Genomic DNA, 5,560 nt, shown 5'->3' with positions numbered 1-5,560 from the left:
TTGTTTGTTTTAAGAGTTTTACTGTGTGGCTCAAGCTGACCTTGAACTCACAGCAATCCTCCTGCCTCACTTTCTGAGTGCTGGGATTACAGGGGCCACTACATAGCAGTTCCACAGTGTTTATTTAACTGGTCATTGGGTTCTGGACCCATGGAGACTGCTTCCTGGTTTGTATTATTCTTTTTTTTTTCTCCCTTCATTTTCCTTTTTAATTTGTACAATGTATTTTGGTCAAATTCTCCCCTGTTCTCCAATATTTAACTGGTTGTCGGGTTCTGGACCCATGGAGACTGCTTCCTGGTTTGTATTCTTCTTTTTTTTTCTTCAGTCTTTTATGTGATTTTATTTTCTCCCTTCAACCATAGTAATATGATATCCAAATTTTGTCTTAACAGGTGGGTCTGTAAACATAGGTTTATCCATCCCACTTACAGGCAGGGCAAATGCAGCTTCTTGAAACGGTCCTACCATGGACCCTCTGGTCATCCCTCCCAAGTCACCCCCTTGCCTGGCTTTATCTTCACTGTATTGTGTAGCCACTTGGCTGAATCTCATTCCAGATTCTAACTTTTCCGTGGCTTCCATGATTTTGCCGTGTTTTCCACACAGAATGTGTCTGACCTTCACTGCATGGCCTCCGCCTTTAGGGCCCTGAGCCTTCTTGTCAGCACCGACACTCCCGGAGGCGGCACCTCCTTCCCCCCTTTTCCAGAACCACTTTTCCCTTCCGCGGCATCTCCTAAGCTTGCCGTTGAACTCTCCGTGTTATTCCCCCCCCCCCATTTTTCTTTTTAATTTGTACAATGTATTTTGGTCAAATTCTCCCCTGTCCTCCAACTCCTCCAAGATCTGTCCCTTTTCCCTTACCCAACTCTCTTTTTAAAAAAACCCCGACAACTCTGCCCTGGGTCTCCTCTGTTCTTAACCATGGTGTCACACTGCCTCTCGTGGGCATAGTGGGTATTGCCCTAGTGGTTAGAAACAACCCAGGGCCGGAGAGCAGAGCTGAGGCTGGAGGGGAATGAGGGGAAGTCGCATAGGGCCTGAGAAAGCACCAGGAGATGGCTGGAAAGCTCACCAGGAAAAGGCCATGGGATGATGCCAGGTCCAGGCTTTTGGGGTAGGGTGGCCTTTTCTTCTAGATTGGTGAGTGAAGAAGATGTAGGAAGGGGTTGATAAAAACTGCCTACTGTGTTGTACATCAGCAACATTTAGCCCTCACAAGCCCTTAGAGTGGAGACATTGTTGCTTCTAATGTGCTGTTTAGAAGTTGAAGCTTTCTGGGAATTTAAGTTTTAATTGTGTGTGTGTGTGTGTGTGTGTGTGTGTGTGTGTGTGTCTGTGTGTGTGTTTGAGAGAGAGAGAGAGAGCTTCCTCAATATATGTAGTGTATCACATGCATGCGGTAGCCTATGGAGATTAGAAAATGTTTTGGACCCCCTAGAACTGGAATTTTAGATGGTTGTGAGCAGTCACGTGGGTGCTGGGAACCAAACCCCAGTCCTATGTAAGATCATCCAGCTCTCTGAAGGGCTGAGCCATCTCTCTAGGTCCCTCCCTGGTGATTTTGATTGACAGATGAGAAATCACTGACCCCAGAGAACTTGCACTTTATTTAGAAAGCCGTGGGAAAGCCCATTCAGAGATTTACAGATGGGAGGTGCCTGGAGTGTGACTTTTGGTAAGAAAGAAGTGGTTTCTCATATCTTTTCCTTTACCATGGGAAGCCTGGGGCCACTGCTGACTTCCACATTAGGATGGGGTGATATGAAGGTGGCTGGCCATGGCTGCAGCCAGAAAGGACTCAGTGCTGTGGTTATTTTCCTCTAGGCTCCCCTGCTCAGGGCTCATACAGAGAAACCAGTGGTCAGCAGAGGCAAGATGCAAAGGTGTTAGTCTTCCATCTCCTGTGCCCCCGGTGAGTTAAGCTCTCTTTTGTCATGGCTTCCTTCCTGGTGGCTGGGTCTTCCCTATTCATCACAGCTTGGTTTCCATTGAGTCTGTCTATAAACATGTTAGGGTCCTTCCCCCATCCAGCTTGCCTAAAATGATCTTCTCTCTTCCCTGCTTTACTTTGTATGTTGCGCTGTCCAACATTTTTCTTCCTTTCTCCCCATCCTGAATTGTTTGTGTTTTCACATCCCATTTTATTCAGAACAAGCGTCTAGTCTGAGCTTTATGCTCTTTTTTAGGTGTGTGGGAATGGAGGCACAAAGACATGGTAAGCTGCTTCAGGCCATGCCGGAGGGCAGCCAGCTGGGGGTGTGAGCCTGGCAGTCTGTGTTCACTATCTGTCTCGGCCTCCTGCAGTGAGCGCCTTTGTTCCAACTTAGGCTCTTTCCTTTCTTAATTGAGGTTCCCTCCTCTCAGATGACTTTGGCTTGTGTCAAGTTGACATAAAACTATCCAGCACACTGCTCTCTAGAACAATGCTAAACTACTACTTAATGCTGCTCCAAATATTACCAATATACGCGGCAGTGTATGCCTCTCGTTAATCTGTCAGCGAGGTGGCACCATGCTGGGGCTTGGTGCAGCTTTGGGGCTCCAGACTAAATGAGAACTCGCGTTTGCTGGGCTGTGTGTCTGATGGGAGGAGACAGACGATAAACAAGTGCACAGCTGGCTGGTACACAGACGGCGGGGTTTCACAGACAGTGGGTATTCGGGGACAGGAACTAAAGATGGGGAGGAGCGGAAGGAGGAGGACCGGGGTTTATCACAGAAAGAAAAAGAACTCTGTCAGGCTGTCCAGGCTGGGGTGTGGGGCCCAGCACACCACCCGGCCCTCCTTTTCAGCTTTTAAGCCGTAACAGTTTTCCAGCCTTGGCACCATTGTGAAGGGGAATATGTAATTCTTTATTTAAAAAACTTTTTTTTTCTGTGTGTATGGGCTGGTTGTGTGTGCGTGAGGGCTGGTACCAATAGGGGCCAGAGGCACGGAATCCCCTGGAAGTGCAAACAGTTGTGAGCTGCCAGTGTGGGTGCTGGGAGCCAGACTTGTGTCCTCTGGAAGAGTATTGCGTGCTCTTAACTACAGGGCCATCACTCCAGCTTCCCATACCCAAATAAGTCTTTTATGGTTAGGTTGGAGCAGCCTCCCTGCCTCCGGTAGCCAGACGCCAAGAGCACCTGTCTCACACAGTTGGGACAACAAATGGTGACTCCATATAGAGGGAGGCGTCTGCCGTGGGAGGGCGTATAGGGGTGCGGGGAGACCTCTGCCGTGGGAGGGCGTATAGGGGTGTGTGGGGAGACCTCTACCGTGGGAGGGCGTATAGGGGTTACAGGGAGACCTCTGCCGTGGGAGGGCGTATAGAGGTGCAGGGAGACCTCTGCCGTGGGAGGGCGTATAGAGGTGCAGGGAGACCTCTGCCGTGGGAGGGCGTATAGGGGTGCGGGGAGACCTCTGCCGTGGGAGGGCGTATGGGGGTGCGGGGAGACCTCTGCCGTGGGAGGGCGTATAGGGGTGTGCGGGGAGACCTCTGCCGTGGGAGGGGGTATAGGGGTGCGGGGAGACCTCTGCCGTGGGAGGGGGTATAGGGGTGTGTGGGGAGACCTCTGCCGTGGGAGGGCGTATAGGGGGTACGGGGAGACCTCTGCCGTGGGAGGGGGTATAGGGGTGTGTGGGGAGACCTCTGCCGTGGGAGGGCGTATAGGGGTGCGGGGAGACCTCTGCCGTGGGAGGGCGGATAGGGGTTACGGGGAGACCTCTCCGTGGGAGGGGGTATAGGGGTGTAAAGTGACAGAGAAGATCTGCTTTGAGGGCTGGAAACAGGCTTCACTTCACTCCTGCGAGAGTCTGCGCACCTTTTTTGTTACCCCAAAGTCTTCAGGACCCAGACCTTGGGGAATTGCTGAACCCCCAAGTTATGAGTCTTCCTTCTTCATTAGGGTACCAGTTCCCTGAACCTGGCTTGATTTCACTCCTGAAAGAAGAGGCCCCACAAGCAACAGAGGAAGACCGCATTGTGGTACCGTGGAGAAGTGAGTAGTGGGGTAAAGCCGGAGAGGACACGAGGCCCGTGGATCCGCTGCTCGGAGGAGGCCCAGGGGAGGCTCTCCAGAGCATGCATCCATCCCAGCCCTCCTGTCAGGAGAAGGGCTCTCACCCCAAGCTCACGCCGCCTGCTACTTCCCCGCATTGGGGGAGCCTCCACCACCCACCTCCAGGCAGGACAGTCTGTTTCCTCTACCCCTCCATCATGTCACCTTTCTCTTTGTCGCTGGGGCTCTTGGCTTTCAGGTCCTGAGAGGAGACCTGAAACTGAGGACCTAGCCCATGGCAGAGCTCCCCTGCTGTGGAACCACCCACAGGTCAGGGTCGGAGGACCTGCCAGTGGGCGGCTTCTCACACGTGTCTGTGTGAGGACTCCTCAGTGACACACGTGTCTGTGTGTGGACTCCTCCGGTGACACACGTGTCTGTGTGGGGAATCCCCAGGTGACACACATGTCCGTGTGGGGACTCCCCAATGACCTATCAGAATTGCACCATGGCAATAAGGAACAGGTTTTCGGCGGGGGCTGTAACAGTGGGTGACCCTGGGACCTTTGTTCAGGAAACAAGTCTTTCAAACAGCTCTGATCTTTTCAGCTTTCCAGGAGTTGACTCCCAGGAAGGCTCAGCTCCTGGAGCCAGCGCCGGCCCCATCCGGGGAACCACACTACATGCTACAGAAGAGTCTGTAGCACCACGTAGGGCTCAGGAGACCTGAGCTGTCCCACACTGGAAAGAGGCCCTTTAGGTGTACACAGTGCGACAGTGCGACACAGACACCTGAAGACTCATTCTGGTGAGAAACCCCTGACGTGCACTGGAGGTAAAAACTCCCCCACCGACTGTTAAGAATTCCTTAAGTGGGAGCAGCCAGGGGGCTAGGAATGTTTTCAGTGCCAGTGTGGCAAAGCTCCGTCTGGGATGTGCACCTCTCTCGGCATCTCAAAGCCCATGAGGCAGTGAAGTCCCTCGGCCCTGAGCTGGACCACAAGATGTATGTCATGCTCTGCCGGTGGAAACATGACCATGCTGGGGCCAGAGCCTGCCAGTGCTGTGAGTGTGGCAGAACCTCAGACGGAGCCCCTGTCTCAGTCATCACCCCCAAGTTCAGGCCGTACCAGTGCTAGCCGGTGGGAAGTGCTTCCGCTGGCCCTCGTTTCCCCACTCAGCATCAGCTGCATCTTCAAGAGGGACAGCCAGTGCTGGGAAAGTCGGGGACCACACATGTCCTACCATGATGGGCTTTTCCCTGTAGACCAGCGGTTCTCAACCTTCCTGATGCTGCAGCCCTTTAATACCGTTCCTCATGCTGCGGGGACCCCAACCATCAAATGACTCTCATTGCTACTTCATAACTGTGATTCTGCTACTGTTATGAATCATAGGGAAATATCTATGTTTTCTAATGGTCTTAGGCAATCCTGTGAAAGGGCTGGTCGTGCGACCCACAGTTTGAGAACCACTACTGTGGAGAGACCTTTTGAGTGACCTGAATGTGAGAAAGCCCTCTACAACCCCTCACCAGGTCTTGTTAATTTGAAAGTTGGGCAAATGGTTACAA

The 5,560-nt window shown here is 52.4% G+C and overlaps 1 pseudogene; it reads right to left on the bottom strand.

The window, feature by feature from the left end:
• Nucleotides 1-342: 342 nt before the first annotated feature.
• On the bottom strand, nt 343-585 carry LOC143272987 (peptidyl-prolyl cis-trans isomerase NIMA-interacting 4 pseudogene; annotated as a pseudogene).
• Nucleotides 586-5,560: the final 4,975 nt, after the last annotated feature.

Source organism: Peromyscus maniculatus, chromosome 1, assembly GCF_049852395.1.
Source record: "Peromyscus maniculatus bairdii isolate BWxNUB_F1_BW_parent chromosome 1, HU_Pman_BW_mat_3.1, whole genome shotgun sequence".
Lineage (NCBI taxonomy): Eukaryota > Metazoa > Chordata > Mammalia > Rodentia > Cricetidae > Peromyscus > Peromyscus maniculatus.
The sequence above is the reverse complement of the archived record's forward strand: the minus strand, read 5'-3'. Positions and strand labels throughout refer to the sequence as shown.